The sequence below is a fragment of the Aythya ferina genome (genome assembly GCF_964211825.1).
Source record: "Aythya ferina genome assembly, chromosome: 2".
Classification (NCBI taxonomy): Eukaryota; Metazoa; Chordata; class Aves; order Anseriformes; family Anatidae; genus Aythya; species Aythya ferina.
The window spans coordinates 56,882,294-56,897,954 of record NC_140297.1 but is presented as its reverse complement, the minus strand read 5'-3'; the positions used below and the strand labels follow the sequence as shown (position 1 = coordinate 56,897,954).

Below are 15,661 nucleotides of genomic sequence, written 5' to 3'. Positions count from 1 at the left end.
GCATGGAAACCCCATACTAAATTCCTAAAAAGATATCTGGTTAAAGGTTTATCCCTGTTATAGTTCATTTATATTTTTAGATTTAAAATGCCATCAGCTTCTCATATGATGGCATTGAGAGCTTCTTCAGTGGAGCCTGAAGAAAACTCCTAAGTTTTGTGATTTCAGTGTAAATCATGACATAAATATGCCTACACATTCTTTGTAGTACATAGGTCAGATGAACTAGATGAATTTGAAGTAAATATTCAGGAAGCATTAGACCAAGTAGAGAAGCTGTGTTCATAAGTCACCCAGGCTGGATGGCATTCATTTGGGAGCTTTGAGTGAACTCAAATGTGAAATTGCAGAACTGCTGACCAGAGTGTGCAAACTACTATTTCAAACATTCTTTATGCTCCAGCACCTGGCAGATTGCCAGCATACATCACATATGCCATAAAGTTTCTAGAGGTATTCTTGGCAATTGCTGACTGGCAAGTCTGACCTCTGTTCCTGGTAAAGTTGTAGAATCTGTAATAAGGAGTAAATTCCTTGATCCCATAAGTGAACATGGTCTTTTGAGAAAAAGAGGCAGTGTCAACAGTGTGTGGATAAAGATGATCCACTGGATCATGTACTATTGTTTTCAAAAAGTGAGTTCTCACATTTGTGGGATTATTCTGGGTTGTGCCTGCGTGCACAAAAGGAGGGGTCTGGGGTGCCTGCGAGCACAGTGGGAGGGGTCCTGGGTTCCTGGGTGGGACATTTTAACACTATATAAGATACTGTCACGCAGCAATAAATTGGCTTACAGCACAGAACGCTGGTCGTTGTGTCCGTTTGTCCCGGGGCTTTCGGTCGGGTTATCCTACAACATTAAGGGGTAGTAAAGGGACAATTATTTCATTGTCCAAAAGCTCATTTAACAGCAGGAAGCCCTTACTAGTCATTTTCCAGAATGGATGAGTCAGGAGTAGGGTTCCCCAAGGAACTGATGCTGGCACCACTATATTCATTAATGACTTGGCAAAAGTACACTGTAGATTTTTGTGGCTGATGTCACCTTCCCTTGGTTAGCTGAAAGAAATGTCAAAGGCATAGAACTAGGTGAATGGACAGAAGTGTGGCAGGTGAGTTTCACTGTAACTTCTACAAGGCACTATATGTAAGGTAGTGCCTACAGCTCATGAAATAGATTTTGGAGTCTACTGAAATTGTCAGCTCAATTATTCTAGACAGAGTAATGTTAGACACAGGTACAAACTGGGAGATGAATGGCTAGAGAGCATCTCTGCATAAAGAGGTCTCGGGGTGCTGGTTGTCAGTAGGCTCAAGGTGAATCAGCATTGTGCCCTGGCAGCCAACAGGGCAAACTGCATTTTGGGATGCATTAAACACAGCATAGCCAGCTGGTCAAAAGAAGTGATTCTCCTGCTATTTTTAGTTTTGGTGCAGCCTCACTTTGAATATTGTTTATATGTCTGGTCTCTACAATATCAAAAGAATGTTAAGTTACTTGATAGCATCCAGAGGAGATCAACAAAGCTGGTAAAAGGGATGGAAGGCATGTCCTTTGAGGAGAGATTGAGGACACCTGGGTTGTCTAGTTTGGAGAGAAGGAGGTTGAGAGGGGTCCTCATTGCTCTCTATAACTTATTGAGGAGGGAAAGTGGAGAGGGAAGTGCTGGTCTCTTCTCCCTGGTAATCAGTTAATGGAATGTGCTGGCAGAGGAGACTGTGGAAGGAGACAGAAGCAGGAGGTGCAAAAGTGGCTGATATAAACTCACTCACAGCTGATTCATCCACAAGCAGGCAGTAAAGGGAATAGGCTGTAATAGGCTGTAAACTAATAACCCCAATGCAGCATTCTGAATTTTGGGAATAGGAGAGGGATATGGACTACAGAAAGTACCCAAGCTTGTGTGCTTTTCTTCTAAGCATCATACCTATTACCACTTATTTTGCTCATTTCTCAAAGTACTTAAATGTCCTCTCTGGGAAGTAAGGGGCTAAGAAATAAGGTGTTTAGTGGTTGCAATAGACAAAATTAAGGGAAGAGGTAGGAATCAGAGGATAAAAATAAGTAAAAGAAACTAGAGACATTAAACACACCGAGTAAGTAACCTAACAGTGCCTACTTGCTTTGAAGACTCTGAGGGAGTAAAGGCAGTGTATAGTGCTGTCCACTTCCTTTGAGGTCAGTGGGACCTGAAAGGGCTTCAGAACAGAAGACAGTCCATCAGTCCCCAGCAACCTGTTGACAAGGTCAGAATGAGCTTAAGGGGACCTTGCTACTTGCTGGGGTGGCAGATGAAAATTTTTAAAGAAAAAGCGATGGGAGGAGCACAGCCAAAATGAACATATGAGGTTCTGAAGGAGAGAAGAGAGGGATTTTCATGTGAAACATTAAATGTATGTGTGTACACGTAGCAAGTGCATAAGTCAAGGGAACCTACAAACATACCTGTGCACATGGCTTCAAACAGTATTTTCCAGCTTATGTCTCAATGAACCAAATATTTAGTTTTAATATTCCATCCCTTATTAATCGACTGTGTAAAAGTCACTTGCTAAAAAAAAAAAACAACCAACCAACCAAACAAAAAACATTAAAAACAAACAAACAAACAAACAAAAAACTGGCAGAGCCCTGAGTGTATCATCTGCTTCTTACATGCCCTGACCATCTTACTCTTCAATGTTCCTCTGCAGACTTCTGTGACAACAGCTAAGCTGTGAAAAAAAAAAAAAAAAAAGATGTGGGAAGTCCTCACAGTTTCCCCTTAAGCATTTTCTACATTGTGACTTTGGATCTTCATTTAAACTCAGACACTTGCTCAGGCTATAGCTCAGATATGTTGTGCCTGGCTTTATACTTTGCTAATCCTGGCCTTGCCTTACTGCCTTCACTTCTGGCTTGACCTCAGACTTCCCTCATCACTACAGACTTGTTTGGTGATCACTGGTCTGCTAGCTGCATCACAAGACCTTCTCTTCTCTTGTTTGGTTGCTGTGGGCTTGTGTCCCTTGCTGACAAGGTCACTGCCTGTGCCTGTCTGTCTGTTACCTTTGGCTATCCATTTGGCTTTGCAGAGCAGTCTCCTCTTTCTGCTCCCTGACAAGCCGCATTTGCCTACAAGCAGTCACTGTGTTTACCTGCTTTTAATTACACTGTGTGGAGTGGAAATCAGTGACTGACATCAATAAAGGCATTATTCTTTTGTTCATGTAGGTTCTTGCAGGCCCACATTTATAACTGGCTCATCATTAACTTTGCTCTTCCTGTATTTCAGTTACCTAACCTAGGTTAAAACAAAACAAAACAAAACAAAACACATTGTAGTTCCACAAATTCATAGAATCGTGGAATATCCCAAGTTGGAAGGAACCCATAAGGATCAGTGAGTCCAAATCCTGGCACCACACAGGTCTACCCAAAAATTCAGACCATATGACTGAGAGCATAGTCCAAACACTTCTTAAACTCCAGCTGTCTTGGTGGCATGACCACCTCCCTGGGGAGCCTTTTCCAGTGCATAACCACCCTTTCGGTGAAGACCCTTTTCCTGATATCCAGCTTGAATGTCCCCTGTCACATCTTGTCTTCATTCTCTTGAGTCCTATCACTGGTCACCAGAGAGAATAGATCGTTGCCTGCCCCTCATGAGGAAGCTGTAGACCATGATGAGGTCTCCACTCAGCCTCTTCCCTTCCAGGCTGAACAAACCAAGTGACCCCAGACTCTGCTCATATGTCTTCCCCTCTAGGACCTTCACCATCCTTGTAGCCCTTCTCTGGACACTCTCCAACAGTTTCATATTTTTTTTGTACTGTGAGTCCCAAAACTGCAGACTGACAGTGCTTTGAGTTGAAGGTGAGGCATTCAGGTCCTTCTGCTGGACTGCAAGATGTTGATGTCCTTCTGGGGGCACGTGAGATGCTGAGGTCCTTCTCATTGCAGGCAAGGCATTCAGGTCCTTCTGGTGGGGCACAAGGCGTTGAAGTGCTCCTGGTGGGACATGAGCCTTTGAGGTTCTGCCGTTGACCCACGAGGGAGGTGCTGAAGACCAGAGACACTTGACATCCACTTGACATCAGAGCAGCATCCTGTAGAAGACACTCACCTCCACACCAGAGCAGCCATGGGCACAATGACCCAGCCACACCAAAAGCAGCCAGTGGAGGCCTCTGTAGAAGAGAGCTGCACCATCTGCCTGGGCCCACTGGCTGAAGCAGCTTGGCTGGACCCCTGCGGACACTCCTTCTGCAGGGTGTGCATCCAGCCCTGGGCTGCCCACATTGCCACCTGCCTGCTCTGCTGCCTGCCCATCATTGCCATCATGAGGCTGGTGCTGCCCGCCCAGTGCGATGCCTCAGCCTGCCGGCCCCGGGGAAGGGCCCAACACAATGCGGGGTGGGAACGGCAGTGGCAGCAGTGGAGACCCTCCAGCTAAAAGTCCCCCAGTGTCTTGCCCAGGCGCAGGGACCACAGCCCCTCCACATCACGACAGCTCATCCGCAGCTTCTCCTGGCACTGGGAGCAGGATGGGCGCAGATGGCCCTGGTCTACACCGAATGCCAATACTGGGGACATGTCATGGCTGCAAAGGGCCCAGCAGGAGGAGCTGGGGGCTGGCGACCACATGGTTCTGCCAGGCCAGGCCCCACATTTAAAGAAAAAAATAAAATAAATCCTAAAAAGCAACCCAGTTGGAAGTCATTTGGGGATGGGAAATTATCACGGGATTGGGTGAGGGCAGCAGCCATAAAGGTGATCATGCCCTAACTGGAAAAAAGGCTGATAGAAAAAGTCTCCTGAAAGTGGGACAGGAGAAAATGCCTGCTGGCCTGAGAAGCCTGGGAGCCGTGCAACAGGGTGCAGTCCTTCAGGAACAGACTGCTCCAGGATGGACTGCTCTCCACAGAGCAGCACAGGAAGCTTCTCAGATGAAAGGAGCTCCGTTTGGGATAAAAATCAGGCACATTCTATAACATTTATACCTCTTACCTGCAAGAAGGGGGAATGGTCTTAAATTAAATGAGGATAGATTAGACATCGGGAGGAAATTCTTCCCTGTAGTAGGGTGGTGAGGCACTGGAACAGGTTGACAAGAGAAGTTGTGGATGCTCCATCCCTGGAGGTGTTCAAGGCCAGGCTAGATGGGGCCTTGGCCCAACTGATTTAGTGGATGGCATCCCTATCTGTGGGGGGGAGAGGGTAGAGTTAGATGATCTTTAAGGTCCCCTCCAAACTGAGCTGTTCTTGGAGGCCTGTAGCTAGTGGTGTCACCCAGGGGTCAGTACTGGGTCCACTCTTGTTCAACTTATTCCTCATGATCTGCATGATGGAATGGAGTGCACCCTTAGCAGGTTTGCTGATGAGGAATGGCTGGTACCCCAGAGGGCTGAGCAGATATTCAGAGGGACATAAATGGCTGGAGGGTAGGACTGAGAGGAACCTCATGAAGTTCAAGAAGGACAAGTGCAGGGTCCTGCACCTCAGGAGGAGTAACCCCAAGCCCTAGTGCAGGCTGGGGGTGACGTGCTGGAGAGCAGCTCTGCAGAAAGATACCTGGGAGCCCTGGAGGACAGCAGGCTGACCACAAGTCAGCAATGTGCCCTTGTGGCCAAGAAGGCCAATGGTATCCTGGGCTGAATTTGAGTGTTGCCAGCAGGTCAAGGGAGGTGATCCTCCCCCTCTACTCAGCTTTGGTGAAGCCACACCTGGAGTCTTGTGTCCATTTCTGGGCTCCCCAGTACAAGAGAGACATTGCATCACAATAAGGCAGACTAAAATCCTGCATGTAAAGATTCAGGCTGTATCTGTGCTTTAAAGTGGAGAAAATATCTATATTTGAGTATTTGTAATCATGCACACTTGGGGCTTTTTTCTTCCATTGACATTCGTCTGAACAGCCACTAGCTACAATTCCCCATTCTTCATTCACAATTAGCTATGCCTAACCTCCTGAATCTTCAATATATTGCCAGTTTGTTTCAGGCCATAAATCACTATATTAATAATAGTAAGAAAATAAGTATTCTGTCAGAAGCTTAGCAATGCAGGAGATCAATGAAAAGTAAGGCAATTTTCTTTCTATGATTTTGAAAGGAATAAGCAAAGTCAGTATTTTTTGTATATTAGGATAAGTCTGGCCTTTTTTGGTAGTCCATCTGGAGGAGATGTTATAAAATGGCATTGTCCTGGAAAGAGAAAGGGAAATACTGACCTTGTGTCCCTTTCTGTCAGGCTTGAAAAATACTCTTTGTGGTTGCCTGGGAATGCTGAGAACAATATGAACAAAGTGAATATCACTTGCAAGATGATGTCAAACTGCATCAAGCAAAATAACCTGAAGCAATACCTTTGTGTTATATTATCACATCTTCCAGCTTATGTTACCTTCTGCATTTAGAAACTGAGGGTCTATTTTTCTTCTCAAGGAAAGGATAAAAAACCTTGACAGCCCTTTGTTCTGAACATTACATTATTAACGAGTGTTGGGAAAGGGAGGAACTTATACAAATACCCTATCATTGCAGTCAGAAAAGATGCAGAGCACAGTGCTCACAGATAGTGAATGTGGGGTAGTTGATTTCTTTAGGATCTTTAAACATAAGTGCACATACAGGGAACCAGATCTGACCTGAATTATGGCAATGTTAATTTAGAATAATTCTTTGGAAATCCCCTGGAATTACTGTAACTCCACATCATTTATGCCTCAGATCGGAGTATGTATGAGTAGGAAAGTAGTTAAAAACACTCCTTTCCCATATTTTGAATTCTAAAAGACCTTATAAAAATGTAGCAGCTACAAAGTTTCAAATGAGGAAATCCTCTTTCAGAAGTTATCAATTTAAACTCAAGGTAAGCCATAGAGACCCAACCTTGCACTTGTGGATTGTGCAGCCTCCAAAGAGAGTTGTGTTAATACAGAAGCAAAGGTTCATCAAAAGTTTCTGGGTACAGAGCGGAACATGATCACACACTCTTTACATGCTGCCCCACACTCAGACAGCCAAGGTAGAAGTTTGTTTAGGGAACCCATATTTTTGTATTCACCATTCGTGACAGAAAGAAGTAAGAACATATACTGATACAGCTTTTATTTATTTATTTATTTTATTGCATATATTCTTTACCTCAGATACATCTGACTTTTTTTTAGCCACATGCTGGCTATAATTTCTACTTCCAGAAAGAGGTGGACACCTAAAAATATTTCCATTCATATGGGAAGTAGGCACAGGATTTTTAAAGAAATTGTATAAATAAAATCCCCAACTTGAAAGCTAAACTTATGTTGATTTGTCACCATGGTGGTATTACCTACTACTTCATCCCTACTCCTTCAACCCAGCCATCTGAAAAATCTGCTAATTGGCTTACCTATTTTATTTAGATTATTAGAGATCTGGGGTAAAGAAATAACTTTTGTCAGTATCTCTTGACATCACATAGATCAATGGGATCTAACTGCAAGATGGGACTATAACACAAATGATAAACAATTACTTGCAAAGGGAAAAAGAGACCTGCTAACCTTTTATTTTCTTGGGGTATCTCAACTGTGTTACAACAACAACAAAATGTTGGGACACTTATTCCATCATGTGCTTTAGAGAAAGTGAAGGAAAGGGAAGATTGATATGCAATTGAAATTTCCTGGGATAATTGTTTTGGGCATCAGCTCTCATAAACTGGGTACAAGTGACCTAATCTCACTACTGGCTAATACTCTACAGAACTTTTCAAATTGCTTTTATCTTAAAAAGTAGTGAGTTTAGACCATTCCTTTTCAGGATTCCTATCTTCTATGGCCCGCTAGTAGGAAGGTTCCCCTGATATTTGGCCTAAATTTTGTTCTTCCTTAATTTAATTACTTCTTTTTCTGAGCTTGAGTCCATCTTCATAATTCTTCCCAATAGCTGCCATTCCTCTCCAGATGAATTATTAGGTGACATTGTTTGAACATCTATGCATGATTTTTTTTTTTTAAGTATTTTTCTTTCCCTACTTCATGATCTCCTGTATTACTGCTCTTTCCAAATTAACAATGTCTGAATAAACACATTTCTACATGTATGTTGTTTGTCTTGTGAAGGACGTTGTAAAGTCATGCAATATTTAATGAACATTCTATGTTCTTTCTGTTTGTCCGATTAATGTAATATGGCTCTCTGGGTGAGAATGATGGATTTTCTAGGTGGAACTGGCACAAATGCAGGAAAACGGGCAATGGTATCTAACACCTCCTGTTTTACCAATGTTTAAATGGCAGTGCAAGCTGGATAGGAGGATCTCAGAAGTCTATTTGGGGACAGGGTAAACAGAAGACTATCCCAGGGCCCCACACGCAGATAGGCTAGTAAGTTAACAAATGTACAGCCAGTCTCAAACACTGACACCTTCCTCAGAAAATAAGCTTTGGGTACCTAACAGAAGTCCTGTGATATAGACATTTATCTCTTGCTTCTTCTCCATCATTAGTCTGTGATACTGCACTTTAAGAGTTAATTGTAAATAAAACATTTCTTATGAAATTATTAAATGCAGAAAAAGCCCAGCGTTGTCTGTCAGTATTTTCAATTGGTAACTCTTCCAAAAAACAGTTGCAAGGGTTTCTCTTTGTAAGCTGTGCTTATTCCTTATGCTTGTATTATCTTCCAAATGGTTAGAAACTGTTACTCATTCCAGTATTTTAAATGGGATCGAAGCTAGACTTTCTTGACAGTAATTACTACGATCTTTCTCTTTTTGAAGGCAGGCACCACATTTCTTTTCTGTTATCTACTACTTCTAGACTAGTTTCATTTACAAGAGCACAGCAGCAGGAAGAAGGGAATTATAAAGACTGAGATTTAAGTGATGAATTCCTACGTCAGGAGAGCTGCCAGAGCTGTACTGGAGCAGGAAGTACTGGAGCAGGAAGTTCATTGGCTGCACCATGAAAGAATCTCTCACATGTATGTGACAGTAGAAACTGATGTAAAAGGATGTGTGCACACTGAGTTATTTCATCTGATTCTTAACAAACAGTTACAGCCTTGTCAGCTTACTTATAAAGGTCTGTTATGGTTTGTCAGAGATGCAAAATTGAAGTTCTATGAGGTAAAGGAATTACCACAAGTCATCCAGTTACCCCTGGATGTGGGATAATCACAAGATTTCAGCTCTTGCTCCTTTCATTTCCAGTCCATAGATGATATCACACATTTTCTCCAGAGCTCTTCTGGTTACAGTTTTACTTAAAGCTGCAGTTCTGTTGAACTATCTGTTTTCTATCTTTGCTGTTATATGTTCTTTTCTTCCTGTTCTTCCTCCAGAACAGAATGCTATTTTTCCACCGTTAGACACCTTGCCTTACAAGTGTATGTTTTTGGGGTTCAAACGGTGATCTTAGGACTGACTCCTTAGATCAGCAAATTTCTGTACTTTTTGAATTGCCCACAGGCCAGGTCTCTCCTCTTGTATTTTGTTTTCAAAACCCACAAATTTTCCCTTCTTCCAGCTCTAGCCCTAAAGATTCTTCTACATGATACTTCATAGAAGAGTAGCTTCCACCACATGGCCACTGAAGGAAAACATCCTCTTTCGGATGCCTGTATCCAGTTACAGGACTATCTACTCCATTCTTTTGATCAACACAACTACTATTTCAATATTTTTAATGTTTTTCACTCTCAAAGAAAATGGAGAAATCCTATATATACCGAGCTCTTATATTTGGTCATCGTTTGGTTGACTGGTAAGTTTTTTGTCTTGTTTCCTTAATTAGTCCCACCAGCAAACTATCAATTGTGATCAAAATGTTGGAGTCTTGGAGTCTTCTTTGCATATTTTGCTGACAGATTTCTGCACTACTTATAACACACAAAAATTGACCAGCAAACTACCAACTGCAGCGAAATAACCAGCATGCAAAGAGAGAAATTATCAGACGCAGAATAAATATTACACATTTTTTCATGAAAGTTAAGCAAATGCAAGCTCCATGTTTTCTGTTCTGTTTGCTGACTCCTTGACTGCCTGGCAGCTGTTTCTCTGTGTTGAACTTACCTGGATTATCCTTATAAATAATCACAAGTCACTTCTACCTAATACTGATGATTGTTGCTGCTTCCTCAGCACAGCAAAATTCATCCTTCCACCTATGCCTTCAGCGTGCTCTCACAGATCCATGTCGATGCGAAAGAAGAACTGTTTGTACAGTTTGGCATCCCCTGAGCCTGCCCCGTGATGACACAGCTTCACCACTTTGGGGGTTTAGGTTTGGGTTTGGTTTGGTTTTCCCTCTGATTCCATTGATACTGATTGTCATCACATTTCTGGACTTGAGGAACACTATCACGTGAATACAAATGATGAAATTTTCAAAAGCAGTCTGGGTCAGGGCCTACTGAAATAAATGAGATTATTTGACATTTAATTTAGACATTTAATAGACATTAAATTAGACCTTTACTGAATGGTTGAACACTTCTTAGGATCCAGAACAACTTAACTTAATGAGAGATATTGTTTCTTCAAGTGTAAACTCTGTAAACTCTCAACAGTTCTCCCCAGAGGAAAATTTAGGACATATAAGGACATATTTATGTTTTTTTTTTTTTTTTTTTTTTTTTTTTTTTTTTTTTTCCCTCAGTCAATGATGATAAATTCATGAAGAATTCCAGACTCCTTTGGGGAGAAAAGATTCAAATTAAAAATGAAATGTTGCATGGATGTGTGTGCATTCAAAGCTTGTATTAATTTTAAAGAGGTAACAGGTACTTTTAAAATTCAAAATACCTGGAAAAAAAAATAAGAAAACACAGTAAGAGCAACTATGTATTTGAGAGCAATTGACTAAAACTGGATGCAATTACAGGAACCTATCCACCCATGTAAGAGATCGAGGATATAGCAAGAAGAAACGTTATATCATTGTCATTCTATCAACTACTTACAGCTTAATAGTATGGAAAAAAAATAAATGAGACTGAGGAGAAAACAGGATTGTGAAGTACAGAAATGTGGGAGGAAAATGAAAGAGAACAGAGTTTGTTTTCTATCTGGGCCATGGTTTATGGTTTTAGCATTAAGGTTCAAAGTATCTAGGGACAAATTAATCTCTATTGTTAGAGAAAAAGAGTTGAAGCAGGGATACATTTGTTTTCCAGATTCCTGGGAATTAAAATTCAGGCCCCAGAAGGAATGGCTAAGGCTTTCATAAGTTTGGAGAAGATAAACCGACTGTTGTGCAACTCACTGCTCATTGAATTCCTGGCCTAGATTCACTCTTGCGCACTTCTGTCGTTCAGCAGAGAGACCACCTGATAGGAAGTTTGTGCACAGGATGATAACTATGGAAGGTAATAACATCAATGCTTTTTTTCTCATGCTAAACTGAGCAGCACCCTTAAGAGACAAGGACTTGGTTAAGGCAGCTGGTAGGGCAGGACTGTACTGGTTCAGTGTGTTTCTTCCTGTGGAACCTTTACCAAAGCTGAACCCTGACCAGCTATTGAAAAATAATTGTCTGATCTCTACTGTGGATGAATATCCTTGCTGTTCACTCTGGCATGTTATCTCTGCCCACAGTAGGGAACTAAATCTAACTGAGAGTTTTAGAAACATAGTTCTGTGAGCTCTGACAGAGCAGCAATGTTCTTTTGTCATTGGTGGAAATTCATGTCAGTGTCTGCTTCTGTCAATTCATGTTTCCTCATCTCTAGCACAGCGGTGTATGCGTCCCTTTGTGATTATTCTCCTCATTTTAGTTTGGCTATTGCACCATTTTGGAATTAATTATAATGATGTATAATATGTAATCTGATCTAATTTGTACCGAGAATCCTGAGGATTACGTGTATTAGAATTTAGAAAATATATGGAATGACAGCTGATATAATACAATCCAGAAACAGACGACATTGAAAATAAAAGTTAACTCATATTTATTAACTCATATGAGTTAACTCAAAAGTTAACTCTCTACAAAAATTTGGTCCTAAAATAACTAGAAATTATTTGGGGAGAAATAGAAACCTTCAGTAAACTGTAGCCAATTCATTACTACTGCCAGTACTGAAATACAACTCATTCTGAATTAATCTAGCAGTGACATATGGCACAGTAAATTTACTTGTTATAAGTCTATGAGTGAGATAGTTTGGGGAAAATCACCTAAAGAAAAATCTCACTTGTAATTTTTTATTATTTATTTATTTATATTTTTTGAGATTGAAGTTTTCTTGATACAGGATTTTGCCCAGAGGATGGAAAAGATGAGTGGCCTGAAAAAAGGCAGACCAGTCTCAAATTCAACAAGGTACACCAGTGTGCAAGAACAGTTATGAAGGAACCAGAAGTATGTGTTCAAACTTCATTTGGGCTTATGCTAAACACTACTAAGGGAATTTATTATTTGTAAATAAATATCTGGTGTGTGAGAATCAACAGGGTGTCCAAATGTGGAAGTCAGCCTCATGCTTGTATGTTACTGGCTAGGAAACACCTTGTCCCTTAATCCGAAGCTAGCATAATAGTTCAGAAACAGGTAGACAAGACTTAAAGCTTGGTTAATCCTTAAGCATATGGACTACAGTTGGAGCGGCAACAAAGAGCATTCCATATTCTGTATTTCATGGTAGCTGGATAGAGGAACATGTAGCTTAGGTTAGGTACTGATAGATTTGGTTTGAATAAGGTTAAACTGACTTTAATTAAGCATGTGTTTGAAAGTAAACATTAATTAATTGTTATTAATTAATTAATTAATTAAGTGCATTAATTAATATTTCATGTTCTTAATGTCAGATCAGAAGGGGATATTTCTGAGTAAACTTGAATATTTGAAAATAAGAGCAGGAAGGATTTGATGATATTGTCCCTTCTGCTCACTCTCTCTGTCTGTGTTAAAAGCCAGTCCCTAAGAAACGGGAAAATTCCAAAACTCCACCAGAAGATAGTTTAAATGGGGGGTACTAGATTACATATCAAATCAATTATTCCTCTCGAGAAAAATCAGTTTCAATGCAAGACTGAGACAATGAAACACTCTAGATGTACTCGAGATGTCATTTTCAGCTTACAATTAAACACTGGAAATGTTAGAGGTGAATGTTAGATTGATTTCTGCTGGTGTTTCGATCCAAGAAATGCTTGACTGATTCTTCTTCCAGATGGGCAGCAATAAGGGAAGTCGATATTTAATGGAAATATTCAGGGCATGAAGGAAACACCTCTGGGCCAGAGCAAGACTAGCTCACATTGCTTAGTACAAAGTGCATTTATTCCAACAGGTCCTTCCTTTGATTGTGTTCTCCTATGCTTGAACACCCAAGGTAAAATTGGTTCGAAAACCTTTCTGGAATAAAAATTCATTGGAAATAAGGGCACGTAGAGTTTTGTTGCTGTTGTTGTTGTTGTTGTTTTTGTTTTTTTTCTTTTTTTTCATTTGAAAGTTTCCTTGGATCCCATTCCTATGTCTACTAATTATGGAAGTTCATAGGATCATTCTGTTGACTCAAATTGATTCTTTTTTTTCTTTAATTGAAATACCTTTGTACCTTTGATTTTATCTATTTATTTATTTATTTGTGGAATAGTCATTTCAGACTACTTTTTCTTCCTCTTCTGTAATATGAAATACCATTCATCTCTCCCACCTGGCTTTCCTTTCCTCCCACTTGCAAATAGATCCACTTGGAGGTTTATACCATGTATGCCTGGGAAATTCCACAATTTCTCTCTTTCTCTTTCCCTCTTTTATTTTTATTTTTTTCTTCCTCCCCCCTTTCCTCCAAGGGCTAGACTGTAAAAAAGTAAGATCAATTTTCCACCCTTGTTCTCAGGAAGCAGATTCTCTCCTCCCTTTAACATCCTTGTGAGCTTCCCTAAGTGAACATTTGCATCAACTGTCTTGATTAACACTTTCTTTCTCTCCTCCATCTTTTTGTCAAGTTGTAACATTTTCAAGAGTTTAGTAAAAAGAGTTTAGTAAAATGGGATCACAAAAGATGTGATAAGAATTAATTAATTAATTAATTAAATGAATCTTACTTATTTTTTATTCTACTTTTTTTTTTTTTTTCCTTGCTAATCCACTTGTAGTTCCTTTGTACAAATGGGTGCATCAGGGAAAAGCATAGCATGGGGGTACGTCTGGAAGACAAAGCAAGGCAGGACTAGTTTTGCTGCTAGGAAAAGTGAATGGAAATGAACCTTAATAATCCAGAAAGTTTCTTTATTCCTTTACAAACCTTAAAAGTGAAACTAGAATTTTCTGATTGCCTTTTCGAGTGTGGTGCCCTGAAAGATAGCAAATATTAATAACTAGCCATAACCCAAAGGAGTTGTCCTTTCCCCCCATTCCCACTTGGACTCATCCTTCATTCTCCTAGCTTCACTGGTGCTCCTTTTATGCTTTGTCAGCCCCTTTAGTTCACTCACTCAAGAAAAAAAGCAGAACATTTTGTCTTACGGCAATTAGTCAAAGTGATTCGGAGAAGACCTGATGAGCACTAGAAGTGGAAAATGGAGGGGACATAGCTGAGGAAATAGGGATGCAGAAATGAATGAAAAATGGTAAGAAAAGTAATGGGTGCGGACAGAAACAACTATCATTTGGTGTCAGCAAACAAAAGATTGCCTCAGCTGTCTGTAGAAACAGAATTGTCTGATGGGGTGGCTAAATAAATGTGGTCTATTTTTCTCTGTGCAGTTTGAAGTTATACTATGATGTATGATGGTAGAAAAACCGCAATAGCGAAGTGCTATAATTCTATCAAATACCTTGTGGGAAAAAAAAATCCTTTAATGGGCTTCACCAGAAAAAACAAACTGAACTCATCTGCAAATCCTAAACAGAATATGGTCACATGGACCTAGGGCAGGCTTAGTATGTTTACGTAGAGAACACTGCTGAGGCCTCTGGAGTCTTCAAGTGCAATTCAAGTATTAAAGAAAATGATCAGAACATCTTAGAGTGAGGCAGATAGTGCAACTCAGATGAGTGGATTCCCTCCCAGGACCAGGGAGTGTGCAGCTCTGTTAGAATAATGTTGCCATTATTTTTCTCCCATTCTTCCATTCCCATTTCTCAGACTTTTGTCCAGGAGAAATTTCAAGTGAGTTCAGGGTCTCTGAATGTATGAATGACTGACTCAGTATACCACAGGAGAAATGAGTTCAGCTCAGTTCCCAGCTTGTTATTACCTCATTTCCTTGTGATGTCACTGGTGGGGCAGCAAGTATGAGAGAGAGCTTTTCTTTCTTGAATTCCAGAAGAGTCCCCGGTGCTATGGGATTTGCTTTAAGATGTGCTTCACATTTCTTCTCTGTGGTTTTACAAAAACTCATAAAGAGACAGAAGAAGCAGCAGTTTAATCATTTCATAAAATCATAGAATGGCTTGGGTTGAAAGGGACCTTAAAGGTCATCTAGTTCCACCCCCCCTACCATGGGCAGGGATGTCACCTGCTAGATCAGGTTACACAAGGCCTTGTCCAACCTGGTATCAAACACCTCCAGGGATGGGGCATTCACGACTTCTCTGAGAAAGAGATTTATTGAAGGTAGATCTATTTTCTGTGTGTGTAAGGGATGTACTGAGCAGATGATATAAGTATGAATTACACTTTTTCATCTATGTAGTTTGTAAGCACAAGTGCAACACAGGAAAATAAAAGA

At 40.5% G+C, this 15,661-nt stretch overlaps 1 long non-coding RNA gene across 1 annotated transcript; it reads right to left on the bottom strand.

The window, feature by feature from the left end:
- Positions 1-7,910: 7,910 nt before the first annotated feature.
- Positions 7,911-15,325, bottom strand: LOC311433225. Its single transcript, XR_014690617.1, has 2 exons — positions 15,188-15,325; positions 7,911-10,385 (listed from the first exon to the last, which is right to left on the bottom strand). It is a non-coding gene; the product is annotated as an uncharacterized lncRNA (long non-coding RNA).
- Positions 15,326-15,661: the final 336 nt, after the last annotated feature.